The sequence below is a fragment of the Pseudorca crassidens genome, chromosome 7, assembly GCF_039906515.1.
Source record: "Pseudorca crassidens isolate mPseCra1 chromosome 7, mPseCra1.hap1, whole genome shotgun sequence".
Lineage (NCBI taxonomy): Eukaryota > Metazoa > Chordata > Mammalia > Artiodactyla > Delphinidae > Pseudorca > Pseudorca crassidens.
This window is the reverse complement of record NC_090302.1, coordinates 38804876-38825506: the sequence shown is the minus strand read 5'-3', so window position 1 is coordinate 38825506 and position 20631 is coordinate 38804876. Positions and strand designations below refer to the sequence as shown.

The 20631-nt window shown below is 40.3% G+C and overlaps 1 pseudogene; it reads right to left on the bottom strand.

Moving 5' to 3' along the window:
* Positions 1 to 3234: 3234 nt before the first annotated feature.
* LOC137228339 (inorganic pyrophosphatase 2, mitochondrial pseudogene) lies at positions 3235 to 20239 on the bottom strand (annotated as a pseudogene).
* Positions 20240 to 20631: the final 392 nt, after the last annotated feature.

Below are 20631 nucleotides of genomic sequence, written 5' to 3'. Positions count from 1 at the left end.
ACTGACAACTGTGCCCCAATGTGCAGTCTCAATGAAGAGGTCCAGGCTATGAGATCAGACTCTTCTCTGAGGCCTTTCTTCTAGAACTTCTACTTGGTCCTGGATTAGAGCCTAAATTAGGCTGTTATTTTCCTGGGGACACAAGTACATGTTTGGTCTTCATTAGGGAGGCCAAGAGACAGTTCAAAGACTTGTGGAGGCTGCCTCCTTATCTCTCCCAGGAAACTCAGGGTTTATTCTTTCCTTCTGTGAGGTGGGGTGGGGGTGGGCAGGCAGGGAAGGAACTGATTATTATGCAAGTTTAGCAGTGCTTCACTGTGGGAAGGCGGTTGGGCTGACAATGACAAGGGTGGGTAATTTTCCTCTGTAGCAATGCTCGCCCAGCTTTAGGCATCCTTCATTTGAGGCAGGATAATTTACCAAGCTATGGATTGCTGTTTCCACTCCCTGCCAGAGGGGACTCCATGAGGAATAAAAGCTAACTTTCCCCTTCTGTCTTACAGGAAGTTCTGGGCTTCTGGTCTAAGGGATTATTAATGGCTTTCATGTTTCCTGACCCCAAACAGCAGTTGTGAGATACCTGTTGTACAGTCCAGTCCAGATTCTCATGTGGGAGGAGAATTTACCTGGGTGTTCCCAGGAGAGAGGAGATGGGGGTTGATATAAGTGCTGGGTTGAAAGAAGGAGAGTTGACTCAAGGTAGCAGTGGCTCCAATGACTCCAGAATAAGGATGTAAAGATGAGTTCCTTATGTGGATGGCTTTTGTGTGGAAGTCCTCTAGGAGACAGCACGATTTTTTATGGGATGAAATAATGTTTGGTGAGATGACTAATCATCAAGTGCCATTATTTTGGGAGCTTCAGTAAAATACTGCACTGCCCATGCTTAGCATAGAGGCTGTGAAGCCAAGGCCGTTAATTTGGCCTTTTAATGGACCAAATGGGCCTGGGCAATGAATATCCCAGTCCCACCATGGTGGACTTAAATCAGAGGCTCTTTCCTATATATTTGTTTGACAGTGAATATTACACTAAATAGGCAAAAGGCCCCAAGTAATGACTAATACTGGATATCTTTCTACACTTTAAAATGGGGGCTTTGAGCCAGATTTAGTTTAATTTAGAAAAACTAAGTACTGCTTGTTATTGTACTTCAATTCTGTGAAACAAATTTATGCTTTTATGTATAGTATCCTGTTTAATCTTTACAACTCTTTGAATCAGGTTTCTCTATCCCCTTTTATAGAAAGCAACCTGAAGGACAGAGAAGGTAATATACATTTAGTGTGCTAGCATGGAAGAAGGAGCCAGGGATAGAGAGCTCCCTTACAATGTGAGGAATTATTTGGATGTAAATGACAGCAAATGCAATTCAGCTGACTTAAAAAAGAGAACTGTGCTCAGATACCTGAAAGACCCTAGGAGTGAGGCTAGCCTTAGGCAAGAGGGTTCATACTGGGGCTCAGTGGATGTTATCAGTATTGTTTCTATCCATTTCTTGGCTTTATATTCTGGACTGGCTTCATTGTGAGACTTTCTGATGGCAACTTCATAGCTATATCTTCCAAGCTTCAGGTGCAACTAAAAATGGGTTATCTCTTCCACTAGTCCCTTCAAAAGTCCTATTGTGCCTTACTGTCTCTAGCTTGGTCCTATGCCCATCTCTCACTGTTGCCAAAATCATGGAACAATCTTTTTGGCCAAGCCCGAGTGGTATACCCATCCTTAAAGTAGGAGAGTCGGGGAACAACTACTCCACTTGCACATGGACTGAGACTGAGAATGGGCTTAGTTTCCCAGAGGGCAAGAGAATAACTGTTTCCAGAAGGTGAGTGAAGGCTGAGTGTCAAAATAAAAACAAAAACAAAACAGATGTCTGTCATAGCCCTCTCTCACTGCCCCATGTTTCCCTTCCTGTCCAGAGTCATGCCACTGACTGAAGGTTAGAGTTGTAGGAAATACCAATTCCATGGAGACCTCGTGACAGGAAAGAGTCCCAGGAAAGGAACTCAAAGTGGGAGGAATCAGGCAGAGGCCTAATATTCATGTGGATAGACCATCCAATAATCTGGCCTCTCACTGTCATCCTAGAGCCCTTTACCTCCATTCCAGTTACGGCCATATTCTAGAACTCATCACCAGGAATATTTTTTCGTTCTGAAAAAATACAGTCGGACATTCCTCCCTTTTTTTTTTTTTTTTTGCGGTACACGGGCCTCTCACTGTTGTGGCCTCTCCCGTTGCAGAGCACAGGCTCCGGACGCGCAGGCTCAGCGGCCATGGCTCACGGGCACAGCCACTCTGCAGCATGTGGGATCTTCCCGGACCGGGGCACGAACCCGTGTCCCCTGCATCGGCAGGCGGACTCTCAACCACTGCGCCACCAGGGAAGCCCAGGACATTCCTCCCTTTATTCTTTCAGTTTATGCCCTGGATATGTCAATTCCTCAACCTGTTCAGGAAGTACAAGCCACTTGTAGTTCATCTGACAACATTCTGTCTTCATTTCCTCCTTTTCCAAGGAAAACTTCATGGTCCATCACTTAACGCCACACGTAAATAGCTGTACTCTAAAGAGCCTTCCCCATTCTCCTGTCATGTCCTGCTGGCAAAATCTAACTCTACCTTTTCTACACCTGCCTTCTAATAAAGGACTGATTCCTCTTCGATAAAATCATACGGTTAAGTATGTCGGTACCACCACAAATTTATGTTCTACAACTAATGGTCAGCTTCAACATTGCCTAAAAATAATCCATTCATTCTTCCCATGTTTACTACGTACTTGGCACTTAGGACACACCAATGAAGGAAACAGTTCCCTGTCTTGGTGGCGCTCACATGATTGTTTTCTTAGTTCTCTTGCCCAAGTGCTCAAAACTATTTCACTTTCCTACAACTTCGCCACACTCCTCACTCGTTGAGCATATGTGCTGGACCACCACAGGGGAATGAGAAGTCATGAAATGGGAACTTTTCATCATTAAAAACTTCAAAATAACAACAACAAAACCAAATCATGAACCCTCATCCTTTCTTTCCTCTTTCCTTCCTATTATACTGAAAGGTTTCCCTCACATGCTTTCCTTGATCCTCCCACGCTGGGATCTGTCCTTGTTTTCCAATTCACAACACTTTTACATGCTGTGGAACACTTTTGGCTTAATTATCTACCTTCTCAGAGGACAGAGACCACGTTTACCTCATCAAAGCGGCGGGCGTACCTAGTAGAGCTCAGAAACCTCTGCAGAAAATGGAAAAGGGAGGGATTTCTACACGGAGGCCCGGCCCAGTGTGCTCTGGCGGTGGGGTCACGCTCAGGGGCGGGGCCCGGTTCAGAGGCGGGGCCCGGTTCAGAGGCGGGGCCCGGTTCAGAGGCGGGGCCCCGTTCAGAGGCGGGGCCCCGTTCAGAGGCGGGGCCTGAGGGGCTGCGGCGTTTGGCTTCGTAATGGCGACTGCTCCCGGCTGTTTGGCAAGACGTCTTACCTCAGGCTTCTGGGTCCTGTTTCCATCGCTTCTGGAAGACAAAAGTTGAGATTTAAACTCAAAGACAGGATCTGACCAAGGTTTCTGGACGCCTGCGTGACCTTCCCCCTTGCCCTGTCTGAGGAATCGTCCGCCATTTCCATCCCAGCCGTTGGGCTTCGAGGCTTCTCAGTCCCTGACCCCCCCCCCCCGCCCCAGGCCGCTGTCTCAGAAGCCCTGGAGGTGGCGCTGCGCCTGCGCGACACCCGTCCCCTTCGCACGGTGGACACTCAAGGGAACTCCACGGGGGTGATCTTAGCAACAAATGCAGTAACAGCATTGACTTCTGCTAAGACTACACCTTGCCCTGGCCTTGCACAGGTGACCTAAGTCTCAGATGGCGTGCTAATATGAGCTAATGGGGTTGGCCTTGAGAACCGGAATGGACAAGTGAAGAGCTTTGAACACTGTTAAGGGCCGATGTTAAGGAATGGGCTGGGGGCCCTAATGCAGTTACCCTGTGAGCCTTGCCAGCCCCCAGAGAGGCCAGTGCCGTGGAAGTGCCTGCACAGGTCAGAAGGACGGCGAGACTTAAAGGTGCCAGTCCATACACTAAATTAAGAAATCATCTCTGATTCTCTGCAGGACCAGTGAGTATAAGGAGGATGCTCACAATCCTCTGGTGGTGGTTTCAGGGGAGCCCAAAGTGCTTTCATTTCCCTTGGGACCCATCAGTGAGCAGTAGTGCGTGGGAACCCCAGGTGAAGGCCTATCAAGGCGTTAGAGTCAATGGACAGAGAGGGTAGAGGCAGAACCATTTTTCACGCTTTGCAAGATCCAGGACGGCGGGACATGAGGCTCTCCCGCAGAAAGGGTTAGGCTTTTTACAGGGCAGAATATCTCAGGTAAATGTCTTCAATTGCAGGTATTGATACATTCATGGATTATTGAGGGCCTACTGTGTGTCCAGGTTCTGTATTAATTAGGAACCGTAGCCGTGTTTATGTTAATAAAAGGGAAGAGAATCCTTTTTTTGTGACTGTTTTCCCTATTAGAAAATATTAGTGAATTTGAAAGATATGGAATAGGAGAAGGAAGAATCTCATAGATTCCTGCCTTCAAAATAATTACTGTTAACTTTTTGATGCATCTCTTCCCAGATTTTGCTGTGCCGAATTTTACATTGCTTAAATAATATGTACTTTAAAAGAAAAACACCCACTATCATAAACATTTTAATGTTATTATAAACTTTCAGAAGTGACATTTTTAATGATGACATCCTAAGTGCTACAGTATTGAATTCTACTTTTTATTGACATTTGGGTAGTTTATAATTTTTAAAAATTTTAATATTTTGCTCTCCATGTTTGGTCATAATTGTACTTGCTTATAGACTGTCCTATTACAAACAGCATAAAGCTTTTTCTAAATGTCTGATTAACCCAGGGCTGTGCCCTGGGCTGAATGCTTTTTTCTTTCTCCAGCCTCTTTCAATGAGTGGTTAGCTATTTCAGTGCTAGTGTCAAGCCAGTGAAAACAACTGCTCGCTAAACTGCTTGCTAAACATCCTCAATGTAAAATCTTCTAAACTTAACCCAGTGTCTTCCATTGGCCCCAGTCTTTGTTCCCTCCCTCTTATCTTCCCAATATCAATTAGTAGCATCTGGACACTCAAACATGACACACAAGAGCCATTCTGTACTCCTCTCTCTTCATTTTCCCCGTTACTAGTCAGCTACTACGTGGATGAACTGATAAAATATGCTGGGCAGAGAAATCCTAGAGTTCTCACAGTGAACTACATCCCCTCCAAATGGATTGTAAGATCCATCAGGTCATGAGTTGCATTTTTGCAATTAATTTAAAAATATCCCATTCCAAAACAAAAACAAATATTTCATTCCATGTCAAAATTTCAACTTATTTATTTACTTTCTTTTCTGCCTTAATTAAAAATTTTATTTATTTATTTATTTTTATTAATATATATATTTTTAAGTATATTAGTTCTCGTTTTATTCATAGGAAAATTCTGGTTTGGAGAACCAATTTTATAGCCACTCTACTTTCCTATCTCATTTCCTTCAAACGACCCATCTTCTAAACACTCTTAGGTGCTCACTGTCCTCAAATATTTTGCACAGTGCCCAACACACAAGACAAAATTTCAAAAAAGGAGACAAATATGTTATCTTGGTTGATTTCAAAATTATCCCATTCCTTAACTTTTTTTTTTTCAATTTTTGAGACTGAAAAGAGTTGGGAAACACCTTTATCTCTCCCTAGTCAAAGAATATTTTAATCTTACTCTCTGATCAAAACCAAAACTTTCTTTAACTCCTATCTAGAAATCAAACTCTGCACATCAGTCAAGGCTCTCTCAAAAGTCGCCTCCTCCATGAAGCCTGCTCTGAATGATTCAACCACAAAAAATCCTTCCCATGCCACATTTTATCTGAAGCTCTATATACTGAGTTTTTTTGTGGATGTTTGATCTTCCCAGTTACCTTATCAGTCTCCACATCCCTTGCAGCACCCAGGGATCTGACCAGCAACAGATCCTGCATTAATGAATGAATGAGGCCAGAGCCTAGGGAAGGCGGACACAGTGCTGGGTGGAGTGGAGAAGTTGGAGCTTTGTACTGGATCTGAGGCAGGCTAAGGACTCTGCCTCACGGAGGGTAAAGAAGACAGTGTTGAGGAGGGAGCAGATGAGCCTTGCTGGGCACAGGGTCAGGAAGGAGACAAACTGGTATATCTGATTGCCAGACTGAAAAGGATCAATTCCCTTCTGAACACAGTGAGTAAGGAGGGATTCTAGAAGCACACCGGGTTGCATCTAAAATCTACATGCAAGGGCATACACTCCTCTTCAACCTGCTGGCTGCCTTTTGCCTTGATTTAATTTTCCCCTTTCTCCTTTCACATTGTTTCCAACAGGGAAGCAGCCAATATTTGCTATATAACATACACTAAGAAAGCTGAAGAGAGTCAAAAATCATCAACTGGAGAAAATGTCCTGTGGGGATTTCTTTCATTTTGTTTTTTTTAACCCAACACAGCCAAAATTTAATTAATTAATTAATAATAAAAAAGAGTACATTTGATGTATAGGTATGTTGCATTGAATCACTGAAAAGCAGTGAGGTACCCATCCCACCGCCTAAGGAATGGAACTTCACCAATACCTCCTACTCATTTTTTTTTTAATTAAAAAATTTTAATACAATTTTTATTTTATTTTTAAATTTTTTTGCGGTATGCAGGCCTCTCACTGTTGTGGCCTCTCCCGTTGTGGAGCACAGGCTCCGGAAGCGCAGGCCTAGCGGCCATGGCTCATGGGCCCAGCTGCTCCGCAGCATGTGGGGTCTTCCCGGACCGGGGCACAAACCCGTGTCCCCTGCATCGGCAGGCGGACTTTCAACCACTGCGCCACCAGGGAAGCCCCTTAATACAATTTTTAAAGGTTACTTTCCATTTATAGTTATTCCAAAATATTGGCTATGTTCCCCATGTTGTACAATACATCCTTGAGCCTGTCTTATACCCAATAGTTTGTACCTCCCACTTCCCAACCCCTATATTGCCCCTCCCCCCTGCTCCCCACTGGTAACCACTAGTTTGTTCTCCATATCTGTGAGTCTGTTTCTTTTTTGTATTCACTACTTTGTTGTATTTTTTATATTCCACATATAAGTAATATCATACAGTATTTGTCTTTCTCTGTCTGACTTATTTCACTGAGCGTAATGCCTTCCAAGACAATCCCTGCTGATTCAAATGGCAATATTTCATGGCTTTTTTAATGGCTGAGTAGTATTCCATTATATATATATGTATATACCACATTTTCTTTATCCATTCATCTGCTGATGGACACTTAGGTTGCTTCCATATCTTGGTAATTTTTTTTCCCCCACCCCACCACAGTGTTCCCCCCCTTGGTGTCCATACATTTGTTCTCTACATCTGTGTCTCAACTTCTGCCCTGCGAACTGGTTCATCTGTATTGGCAATTGTGAATAATGCTGCTATGAACATTGGGGTGCATGTATCTTTTCAAATTGGTGTTTTGGGGGTCTTTTTGCATATATATCCAGGAATGGAATTGCTGGGCCATATGGTAGTTCTATTTTTAGTTTTTTGAGAAAGCTCCATACTGTTTTCCATAATGGCTGCACTAATTTACATTCCCACCAACAGTGTAGGAGGGTTCCCTTTTCTTCACATCCTCCCCAACACTTGTTATTTGTGTTCTTTTTTGAAGATAGCTGTTCTGACAGGTATAAGATGATGTGTCATTGTTGTTTTGGTTTACATTTCTCTGATGATTAGTGACCTTGAGCATCTTTTCATGTGCCTGTTGGCCATTTGTATTTCCTCTTTGGAAAAATGTCTGTTCAGTTCTGCCTCTTTTTTAATTGGGTTGTTTATTCTTTTTTTTTTTTCTTTTTGCGGTACGCGGGCCTCTCAGTGTTGTGGCTTCTCCCGCCGCGGAGCACAGGCCCCGGACGTGCAGGCCCAGTGGCCATGGCTCACGAGCCCAGCCGCTCCACGGCATGTGGGATCCTCCCGGACCGGGGCACGAACCCGCGTCTCCTGCATTAGCAGGTGGACTCTCAACCACTGCGCCACAAGGGAAGCCCGGGTTGTTTATTCTTTTGATGTTGAGTTGTATGAGCTGTTTATATGTATTGGATATTAATCCCCTTATTGGTCATATCATTTGTAAATAATTCTCCCATGCAGTAGGTTATCTTTTCATTTTGTTTATGGTTTCTTTTGCTGTGCAAAAGCTTTTGAGTTTAATTAGGTCCCATTTGTTTATTTTTGCTTTTATTTCATTTACTTTAGGAGATGGATCCAAAAAAATCTTGCTATGATTTATGTGAAAGAGTGTTCTATCTTTTCCTCTAGGAGTTTTATCATATCCTGCCTTACATTTAGGTTTTTAATCCATTTTGAGTTTATTTTTGAATATGGTATTATAGAATGTTCCAGTTTTATTCTATTACATGTAACTCTCCAGTTTTCCTAGCACAACTTACTGAAGAGACTGTCTTTTCTCCATTGTATATTCTTGCCTCCTTTGTTGTATATTAACTGGCCATAAACGCATGGGTTTATTTCTGGGGTCTCTCTCTTGTTTCCATTGCTCTATGTGTCTGTTTTTGTGACAGTTCCATACTGTTTTGATGACTGTAGCTTTGTAGTATTGTCTGAAGTCAGAGAGCGTGATTCCTCCAGTTGTGTTCTTCTTTCTCAAGATTCTTTTGGCTATTCGGGGTCTTTTGTGTTTTTATACAGATTTAAAAATTTTTTGTTCTAGTTCTGTGGAAAATGCCATTGTTGTTTTGATAGGGATTGCACTGAATTTATAGATTGCCTTGGGTAGTATGGTCATTTTAACAATATTGATTCTTCCAATCTAGGAACACAGTATGTTGTTCCATCTGTTTCTGTCATCTTCAGTTTCTTTTATCAGTATCTTATAGTTTTAGGAGTACAGGTCTTTTGCCTCCTTAGGTAGGTTTATTCCTACCTTTTATTCTTTTTGATGTGATGGTAAATGAGATTGTTTCCTTAATATCTCTTTCTGATACTTCGTTGTTATTGTGTAGAAATGCAACAGATTTCTGTATATTAATTTTGTATCCTGCAACTTTACTGAATTCATTGATGAGCTCTAGTACTTTTCTGGTGGCATCTTTAGGATTTTCTATGTATGGTATTATGTCATCTGCAGTGACAGATTTACTTCTTCTTTTCCAATTTGGATTCCTTTTATTTGTTTTTCTTCTCTGGTTGCTGTGGATAGGACTTCCAAAACTGTGTTAAATAAAAGTGGTGAGAGTCGACATCCTTGTCTTGTTCCTCATCCTAAAGGAAATGCTTTCAGCTTTTTACCATTGAGTATGATGTTAGCTGTGGGTTTGTCATATATGGCCTTTATTATGTTGAGATATGTCCCTCTATGCCCACTTTCTGGAGAGTTTTTATCATAAGTGGATGTTGAATTTTATCAAAAGCTTTTTCTGTATCTACTGAGATGATCATGTGGTTTTGTTCTTCAGTTTGTTAATGTGGTGTATCACATTGACTCATTTGTGGATATTTAAAAATGCTTACATCCCTGGAATAAATCCCACTTGATCATGGTGTGTGATCCTTTTAATGTATGGTTGGATTCAGATTGCTAGTATTTTTTTGAGGATTTTTGCATCTATGTTCTATTGACCTGTAATTTTCTTTTGTGTGTGTGTGTGTGTGTGTGGTATCTTTGCCTGGTTTTGGTATCAGAGTGATGGTGGCCTCATAGAATGAGTTTGGGAGTATTCCTTCCACTGCAGTTTTTTGGAATAGTTTCAGAAGAATAGGGGTTAACTCTTCTCGAAATGTTTGATAGAATTTGCCTGTGAAACCATCTGGTCCTGGACTTTTGTTTGTTGGGAGTTTTTAGATTACTGATTCAATTTCATTACTGATAATTACTCTGTTCATATTTTCTGTTTCTTCTTGGTTCAGTCTTGGGAGATTGTACCTTTCTAAGAATTTGTCCATTTCTTCTAGGTTGTCCATTTTATTGGCATATAGTAGCTCTTAGTAGTCTGTTAATGATTCTTTGTATTTCCATGGTGTTGGTTGTAACTGCTTTTTCATTTCTGATTTTATTGATCTGGGCTCTCTCCCTTTTATTCTTGATGAGTCTGGCTAAAGGTTTATCAATTTTGTTTATCTTTTCAAAGAACCAGCTTTTAGTTTCATTGATCTTTTCTATTGTTTTCTTTTTCTCTATTCCATTTATTTCTGTGCTGATCTTTATGATTTCTTTCCTTCCACTAATTTTGGGTTTTGTTTCTTCTTCTTTCTCTAGTTGATTTAGGTGTAAGGTTAGGTTGTTTATTTGAGATTTTTCTTGTTTCCTGAAGTAAACTTTTATCACTATAAACTTACCTCTTAGAACTGCTTTTCTGTCTCCCATAGGTTTTGGATCATTGTGTTTTCATTTTCATTTATCTCTAGGTATTTTTTGATTTCCTCTTTGATTTCTTCAGTGATCCATTGGTTGTTAAGTAGCATATTGTTTAGCCTCCACATGTTTGTGTTTTTTGCAGTTTTTTCTTGTAGTTGATCTCTGATCTTATAGCATTGTGGTTGGAAAAGATGCTTGATATGATTTCAGTTTTCTTAAATTTACCAAGGCTTGTTTTGTGACCCAGCATGTGATCTCTCCTAGAGAATGTGCCATGTGCACTTGAAAAGAAAGTGTATTCTGCTTTCAGGATGGAATGCTCTATAAATATCAATTAAGTCCACTTGGTCTAATGTGTCATTTAAGGCCAGTGTTTCCTTATTGATTTGCCATCTGGATGATCTCTCCATTGATGTAAGTGGGGTATTAAAGTCCCCCACTGTTACTGTGTTACTGTCAATTTCTCCTTTTATGTCTGTTAACATTTGCCTTATATATTGAGGTGCTCCTATGTTGGTTGCAAATATATTTACAATTGTTATATCTTCTTCTTGGATTGATCCCTTGATCATTTTGTAACGTCCTGTTTTGTCTCTTATGACAGTCTTTATTTTAAAGTCTGTTTTGTCTCATATGAGAATTGCTCCTCCAGCTTTCTTTTGATTTCCATTTGCATGGAATACCTTTTTCCATCCCCTCACTTTCAGTCTGTATGCATCTCTAGATCTGAAGTGGGTCTGTTGTAGACAGTAGATATATGGGTCTTGTTTTTGTTTCCATTCAGCCAGTCTATGTATTTTGGTTGGAGCATTTAATCCATTTACATTTAAGGTAATTGTTGATATGTATATTCTTATTGCCATTTTGTTAATTGTTTTGGATTTGTTTTTGTAGGTCTTTTTTCTCCCCTTTTCTTCTTTTGTTCTCTTCTCTTGTGACTTGAGGACTATCTTTAGTGTTTTTTTTATTCCTTTTTCTTTTTTGTGTGTATATCTATTATAGACTTTTGGTTTGTGGTTGCTTTGATGTTTTTGTATAGTGGTCTGTTTATATACATGATTGTTCTAACTTACTGATCTGTTCGTTTCAAACCTTACATTTGTACTCTCTTCATTTTAAGTACCCTGCATTTGTACTCTCCTTCCCTCACGATTACTGTTTTTGATATCTTATTTTACATCTAATTGTTTTGTGTATCTCTTAACTGCTTATTACAAGGTGATTTTAGTATCAATACTTTCATCTTTTCACCTCCCTACTAGCTTTGTGCATGGATGATTTCCTACCTTTACTGTATGTTTGTTTTTACTGGTTAGCTTTTCCATTCTGTAATTTTCTTGTTTGTTTTCTTGTTTCTTGTGGCCTTTTCTTTCTCACCTAGAGAGTTCCTTTCATATTTGTTGTAAAGCTGGTGGTGTTGAATTCTTTTAGCTTTTGCTTGTCTATAAAGCTTTTGGTTTCTCCTCAAATCTCAATTGAGAGCCTTGCTGGGTAGAGTATTCTTGGTTGTAGGGTTTTCCTTTTCATCACTTTATTTTTTTTAACTTTTTATTTTATATTGGAGTATAGTTGATTAATAATAGTGTTAATTTCAGGTGTACAGCAAAGTGATTCAGTTATACATATACATGTACCCATTCTTTTTCAAATTCTTACTCAGCCATTAAAAAGAATGAAATACTGCCATTTGCAGCAACATGGATGGACCTAGAGATTGTCATACTGAGTGACGTAAGTCAGACAGAGAAAGAGAAATATCGTATGATATCGCTTATATGTGGAATCTAAAAAAAAAGATACAAATGAACTTTTTTACAAAACAGAAACAGACTCACAGACTTCGATAACGAACTTATGGTTACCAGGAGGGAAGGGTGGTGGGAAGGGATAGATAGGGAGTTTGGGATTGACATGTACACACTGCTGTATTTAAAATGGATAACCAACAAGGACCTACTGTATAGAATAGGGAACTCTGCTCAATATTATGTAACAATCTAGATAGGAAAAGAATCTGAAATATATTGTGATACTCCCTTCTGGCTTGCTGAGTTTCTGCTGAACAAGTTCCCTTGTATGTTACTTGTTTTTTTTTTACCTTGCTGCTTTTACTATTCTCTCTTTATCTTTACTTTTTGTCCTTTTGATGACAGTATCTTGGTGTGTTCCTCTTTGGGTTAATCCTGTATGGGACTCTTTGTGCTTCCTGGACTTGGGTGACTATTTCCTTTCCCAGGTTAGGGAAGTTTTCAGCTGTTATCTCTTCAAATATTTTCTCAGGTTCTTTCTCTCTCTCTTCTCCTTCTGGGACCCGCATAATGCAAATATTAGCACACCTGATGTTGTCCCAGAGGTCTCTTATGTGTCCTCTTTTCATTCTTTTTTTTTTCTTTTTTTTGTTCAATGGCAATGATTTCCACTACTCAGTCTTACAGGTCACTGATTTGTTCTTCTGAATCATTTAGTCTACTATTGATTCCTTCCAGTGTATTTTAAATTTTAGTTATTGTATTCTTCATCTCTGTTTGGTCATTCTATATATTTTTTAACTCTTTGTTAAAAACTTGTAACTTCTTGTTCTGTGCATCCGTTCTCCTCCAAGTCTTTGATCATCTTTATCATCACAACTCTGAACTCTTTCTCAGGTAGATTTCCTATCTCCACTTCACTTAGTTCTTCTTCTGGGGTTTTATCTTGTTCCTTCGTCTGGAACATATTCCTCTGCTGCCTAATTTTGTCTAAGTTGCTATTTATATTTTTATGTCCTAATTTTGTCTAAGTTGCTATTTATATTTTTATGTATGTGGTAAGTTAGTTACGTTTCTTCACCTTGGAGAAGTGGCCCTCTGTAGTAGGTGTCCTATGCGTCCCAGCAGTGCACTCCCCTCTCGTCACCCAAGCTTTATGCTTTAGAGGTATACCCTAAGAGGGCTACATGGGTCCTTCTGTTGTGGTGGACTAACTATGTGGGTGGTCTGGTAGGCCCCAGGTCTAGTTGGTTCCCAGGCTGCCTTGTGCAGATGCTGCTGGCTGCTGTTTAGTGGGGTCTGGTCATGACGTGGCTGGCTGTGGAATCTTGATGCTAGTGCCGGTTCAGTGGTGGGTGGAATCAGGGTCCTGAAGGCTCTGGGGCTGTTGCCTACCCACTGGCAGATGAGGCCAGATCCTGGGGTTAGTGCTGGTCCACTGGCAGGCAGAACTGGTTTCCTGGAGTCTGCTTGCAGGCCCCAGGGAAATCAGAGCTTACTTTATCAATAGATCGTTGGGTGTGGAGGGGTGTCAGTTCCTGACACATTTGGGTATGGGGTCTGGGTGTCCCTGCTAGTGGGCCAGGCCAGGGCCCAGCTGGTACCAGGTACGGTATATGGCCTGATTTGTGGGATCATAGTGTTCATGGTTCTGGTGGATGAGGCTGGTCTAGTAGCTTGGTCTGGCTTCCTGGTAGGAGGGGCTGGTGCCTGTCCACTGGTGGGGGGATCTGGGTATTGGCCCTCTGGTGCGCTGGGCCATGTCTAGGGACAAGCCTAGAGGTGGCTGTGAGGTCTTTAGTTAGCCTATCTACTGATGGATGGGGCTGTGTCCCATTTTGTTGTTTGTCTGAGGTGTCCCAGCAGTGTTGCCCGCAGGCTGTTTGGTTGGTCCAGGTCTTGGAACTAATGAGCCAAGATGTCAGCCGTCAGCAATGTTCCCTAATATATCTGCCACCAGTGTCTATGTCCCCAGTGTGAGCTGCAGCTCCCCCCACCCCCCAAACAGGAGACTCTCCCAGACTAGCAGGTAGGTCTGGCCCAAGCTCCTATCAAATTAATTCTTTTGCCCTGAGTCCCAGTGTATGTGTGATTTTTATGTGCCCTTGAAGAGTGAGGTCTCTATTTTTCCCTGTCCTGTGGGGCGCCTGCAATTAAGCCCTGCTGGACTTCAAAGCCAAATGCTCTGGGAGTTCATCTTCCCAGCACCAGACCCCCTGGCTGGGGAGCCTAACGTGGGGCTCAGAACTCTCGCTCCTGTGGGAGAATCTCTGCAATATAATTATTCTCCAGTTTGTGGGTCACCCACCCAGGGAGGGGTATGGGATTTGATTATATCACGAGTCCACCCCTCCTACTGGTCTTGCTGTGGTTCCTACTTTATGTCTCTAGCTGTAGAAGATCTTTTCTGGTAGGCTCCAATCTTTTTTTATCTATGGTTATTCTGCAGATAGTTATGATTTTGGTGTGCTTGTGAGAGGATGTGAGCTCAGGGTCTTTTTACTCTGCCGTCTTGGCTGCTGTCCTGCAAAATTTTGTGGGCTCACCTTTATGATCAGAAAGGCACTAGGTTGATTTCCCCCCATGATAACATGAAGTGGGAATATCATTCTCAAATATTAGATGAATTGGATGGAAAAGTATGGTTGACGGAGAAACACTAGCGTTCTCATTGTCTGCTATACTCCCAAAATAGACTGTAGACTCATAGTCAGGAGTATTTTTAAAAATTATTTTTACTTATGTAAGTAATGCATTATTAGATTGTCTGAGTTAAAAAATTAAAACAGTCTCCATAAGTCTAAAGACTCCCAGTGATCAGCCTTTCCTACGAGGTAAACACTCAATTACTATTATCAGTTTGATATGCTATACATTGACCTAGAATATGTATAGTTATAAAAATGTATCATATTGTATATGTTGCTCTACAGCATGGTTCTTTTATTCACCAGGTGTCTTGTCAGTTTACCTGTAATAGCTTTTATAGATGTACCTCACTCCTTTTAACTGCTGCATAATAGTTCTTTAAATGGGTAATCATCTTTTTTTTGGATTGCTGCACATTTGTTTCCTATTTTTCATTATTATAAACAGTGCTGCCATGAACCACTTTCTGTATGCCTCACTGTGCATATTTGCAAGTGCTTCTCTAGAGTGTATACCTAGAAATGGAATTTCTGGGTCAGGCTGTTCTTTTTTTTTTTTTTTTTTGCGGTACGCGGGCCTCTCACTGCTGTGGCCTCTCACTGCTGTGGCCTCTCTCGTTGCGGAGCACAGACTCTGGCCGCGCAGGCTCAGTGGCCATGGCTCACGGCCTAGCCGCTCCACGGCATGTGGGATCCTCCCAGACTGGGGCACGAACCCGTGTCCCCTATATCGTCAGGCGGACTCTCAACCACTGCTCCACCAGGGAAGCCCGGAACAGTTCTTTATTGATGCTTGACTTTTATAAATGTTAAATACTACAAGCCAGTTATTTTGTAGTATGTCTTCAATTTGGGTTTGTCTGATGTTTCCTCATGTTAGTTTTAGGTTATATGTCTTTCGTAGGAATAGCACACAAGCGAGGCTGGTTTCTTATTTTATCCTATCAGGTGATGCATGATTTTCATTAATCCCATTACCAATGATGTTCAATTTAATCACTTGGTTAAGGTGTTGTCTGTCTGCCAGACTTTTATACTATAAAGCTTTCCTTTTTTTTTTGAGTAGAGGTACTTTGAGACTCTGTATATATCTTTCTATTCATCACACTTTTCATTCATTCATTCCTTCATTTATATTCACATGGGCTCATGGTTTTCTATTTTATTTGGTTAATTATAGTCTGTAATCAATATTTATTTATTTATTTTTCTTTTTTCTTTGGCCACGCTGAGTGACTTGTGGGATTTTAGCTCCCTGAGCAGGGATCAAACCTGGGCTCCCTGCAGTGGAAGCACAGAGTCCTAACCACTGGACCACCAGGGAATTCCCATGTAATCAATATTTATTTTGATGTTTATGTTGTCTCAGGTTTGGACAGTGGGAGCCCCTTCAAACTGGCTTCTGGATCCTTTTGACATATCTCTATCATTCTTTGAACATTTCCTTACTTTATCATACAACATGTGTCAGGAGCATCTTGTATTTTCTGGCAACCAATCCTAGAATCAGCCATTTCTCCAAAATGCCCTGGTTTAATTTGCTGGAGTATGGTATTTAGAAGCCATTAGTAGGTTCTAACTGTGGTAAGTATGTTCGTTGCTATCGGGGTGTTACTGTTCCATGTCTTCTCAGTGGACACACACATATATGTGTGTGTGTGTGTGTGTGTGTGTGTGTATATATATATATAAAATATATATATACATATATACATATATATGTGTGCGTGTGTTTATATAACACGTAATACATATAATAATGTATATATAATATGCATCTATATATTTTTTGTGTCTGTATATATTGAAAGCTGTGAGTTCACACTAATACCTCCAATTCCAGTTAAATATCCAACACTGTAGGATTCATTGTAGTTTTCTTCCTCTCCATTATCTGTAACTTCCTTCTCCAGTAGTGAGAAATCTGTCTCCCATTCTTCTTAAAAGAGGAAACACTTGTGATGTTTGGTAGACCAATATTAATTCTTCCTCTCTCAACTTGGGGTCTACATGGGACAGTATTTATGCAACGTGAAAACATGCATAATAGAGTTTTGTTTGATAGTTTAATCTGCATTTGATAATTTAATCTTTGAAAATATTAAATAGAGTAGAATCTCTCATTTTACATTTGTAGGTATTTATACTATGTTATCACTGCCAAGAGAAGCAAAATCTTAGTTTGATATCTCAGGAGATGATCATACTGTCATACTGCAAATGGGAAATGAATTATATGATATGTAATTGTCTTTATAAAAAAACTTCCTGACTTTATATTTTTAGTGGAAATAAAAACAACTGATTCCAAGTTGCAGCTATGAGGAAATCTCTGAGTTTATTTAAAGCATTTATTTAAAAATGTTTCTTTTTAGTTGGAAAACCTTTTGATAATTTTCTAACCTGCCAGCTACCATTTTATTTTTTAAAATTTATGGTTATCATTAGAATCAGGTATAAAATGTTATAATTCTTCACATTTACATGTTTTAAAATTAAGGAATCTTTAAGGGTGATATTTGATTCATTAATGGTAATGTATTTCTTCTAATAATTATCAGTATCTTAAATGTGGTATCAGCTATTCTCTTTGGCCTGGGATCACTTTTCCACCCACACAGTTCCCTTTTCATGTCTTTAAGTACTGCTGACTAGGCTGGGCTTCTCTAATCTCCAGTTTTGGAGATTGATTTTAGCTGTTAAATAGGAAGCTTAAACTCAACATGAACAAAACAGAACCCTTGTTTTTGTTTTTGTTTTCCTTTCAGTTTTATTGAGATATAAATGACATACAGCACTAAGTTTAAAGTGTACAGCATAATGATTTGACTTACATACATCATGAAATCATTACCACAATAAGTTTAGTGAACATCCATCATCACATATAGATTCAAAATAAAAAGTATTTTTTCCTTGTGATGAGAACTCTTAGGGTTTACTTTCCTAACAATTTTCATACATACAGCAGTCTTAATTATATTAATCATGTTGTATATTACATCCCTAGTATTTACTTATTTTATAACTAGAAGTTCGTATCTTTTGATCACTTTTATTCAATTCTGCCTCCTTCCACCTCCACCTTGGGCAACCACAAAATCTGATCTCCTTTTCTGAGTTTGTTTGTTTTTGAAGTATAATTGACCTGCAACAGTATGTTAGTTTCACATAGTGAAACATCGTGTTTCAGTATTTCTGTGTGTTACAAAATGATCACCACTATACTAGTTACTGTCACCAAACAAAGATATTACATTATTATTGACTATATTCTCTACACTGTACACATCCCCATGACTCATTTATTTTTGTAATTGGAATTTTGTACCTCTTAATCTCCCTCACCTATTTTGCTCATCCCCCACCCTCCTTCCCTCTGACAATCTATTCTCTGTATCTATGGCTCTGTTTCTGTTTTGTTATGTTTGTTCATTTGTTGTTTTTTTAGAATCCACACATAATAAAATCATACATTATGTCTTTTTGTCTTTCTCTGTGACTTATTTCACTTTGCACAATACACTCTGGGTCCATCCATGTTGTTGCAAATGGCAGAATTTCATTCTTTTTTTATGTCTGAGTAATATTCCATTGTGTGTATATATATATATATATATATATATATATATATATATACACACCACATCTTCAGTCATTCATCTGTTGATGGGCACTTGGGTTGCTTCGGTATCTTGCCTGTTATAAATAGTGCCGCTGTGAACATTGGTGTGTAGGTATCCTTTCAAATTAGTGCTTTCATTTTTTCCAGATATATACCCAGGAGTGAGATTTCTGGATCATGTGGTAGTTCTGTTTCTAGTTTTTTGAGGAACCTCCATACTGTTTTCTATAGTGGCCTCACCAATTTACATTCCCACCAACAGTGCATGAGGTTTCCTTTTTCTTTCTTTTTTTCACATCCTTGCAAACACTTGTCATTTGTTGTCTTTTTTTTTTCAAAAATTTCAATGTTTATTTACACATTGCATATGAAAAAGTTTGAAAAAAAAAGTTTCAACAGGAAGTTAGCAAATTCTCATAGATCTGCCTGTTTCTAGCACTTGGGGGAGATGGGAGTCTTGTAGTTCTTAGAGACTGGAATCCTGATGGCAGAACTTCAAACGTTCTCATCACTTGCCAAGGAAGTGCCATACTTGATCTTCTTCATTACTTCCTTTATTCAGTGAAAATGACACCGATTCAACTAATGATCTAGCTTCCTCTTGAGAGCAGTGGAAAGGGCTATCACATACCTGCACGTTTGTCCAATTTATAGCCCCTCCATCACACTTCTCCATAAGCAATGCTTTGCAATATTCATGAGTAGATTTAATAACTTTAAGAGCAAAAGCCTTGTTCTTGAATTCTCCATTAAAAGCAAACTGGTTGGGCTTCCCTGGTGGCGCAGTGGTTGAGAGTCCGCCTGCCGATGCAGGGGACACGGGTTCGTGCCCCGGTCCGGGAGGATTCCCACATGCCGCGGAGCGGCTGGGCCCGTGAGCCATGGCCGCTGAGCCTGCGCGTCCGGAGCCTGTGCTCTGCAACGGGAGAGGCCATGACAGTGAGAGGCCCGCATACCACAAAAAAAAAAAAAAAAAAGCAAACTGGTTTTCCAGTTTTCCCTCTGGTATCTTATAAAATCTAAACCAATTAAGCATAACTTCTAAGTAACCAGGTTTGTACTTCTTAACATCTTCAATATCATGAAACTTTGAGGCTTCAGGATCATTCACATTGATAGCAATTAATTTCCAATCTGTTTCATCCTGATCAATAAGAGCCAGAATTCCAGGGGTCTTCACATGAACAACATCTCCACGAGAAAGAACCTTTGAGCGTATCTCACAAATAGCAATAGGATTATTATCTCCACAGCAGTCTGTGCTCTTATCTTTTCGATGGGGATCTTCCCAAGTCTGAGGGAGGGCACCATCATTCCATATATAACCCTTGTGAGGAAAGATATTTGCACATAGGGAAGCTTGCCATCCTTTACATCTTGTTTAATGGGATTCAATGACTCCTCTGTGGCAATCTCCATTTTAGCATTTGTCCACGGAGGTACTTCTACAACCATATTAAACAAATTCTCATATTCATCATTTCGTGCTCTCTTTGTAGGAATGCCATTTTCCTCTTCAGAGGAATATCATGAAAGGGGAAATGTAGTGACCAGCTACATTCTTGAAAAAGAGGTGGTAACCGGGAGAGTGGGGCTGGCCGTGCTCCTCCGTGCGGTACAGGGCCATGGCGCAGCACGGCCGGGGCCCTGAGCTCGCTCCCTGTGGCAGGTGGGCGGCGGTGGCGGCGGCGGAGGTGGCAGTGGGAGCGCCAACGCGCCAGGCCCAGCTGGTCTGTTTGATAATAACTATTCTTACACGTGTGAGGTGATATCTCATTGTGGTTTTGATTTGTATTTCCCTGATGATTAGTGATGTTAAGCATCTTTTCATGTGCCTGTTGGCCATTTTCTTTGGAAAAATATCAGTTCAGTTCCTCTGCCCATTTTTTAATTGGATTGTTTGTTTTTTTGATATTAAGTTATATGAGTTCTTTGTATACTTTGATATTAACTCCTTATTGGATATATTGTTTGCAGATTTCTTCTCCCATTCAACCGGTGGCCTTTTTGTTTTGTTGGTAGTTTTCTTTGCTGTACTTTTTAGTTTGATGTAGTCCCATTTGTTTATTTGTTTTTGTTTCCTTTGCTTGTTTGTTTTTTAAGTCGAACCTTACCTTCTCACATTTTCCTCTATTTCTGTAAGTAGCAACATCCTTCTTTGAGTTTCTG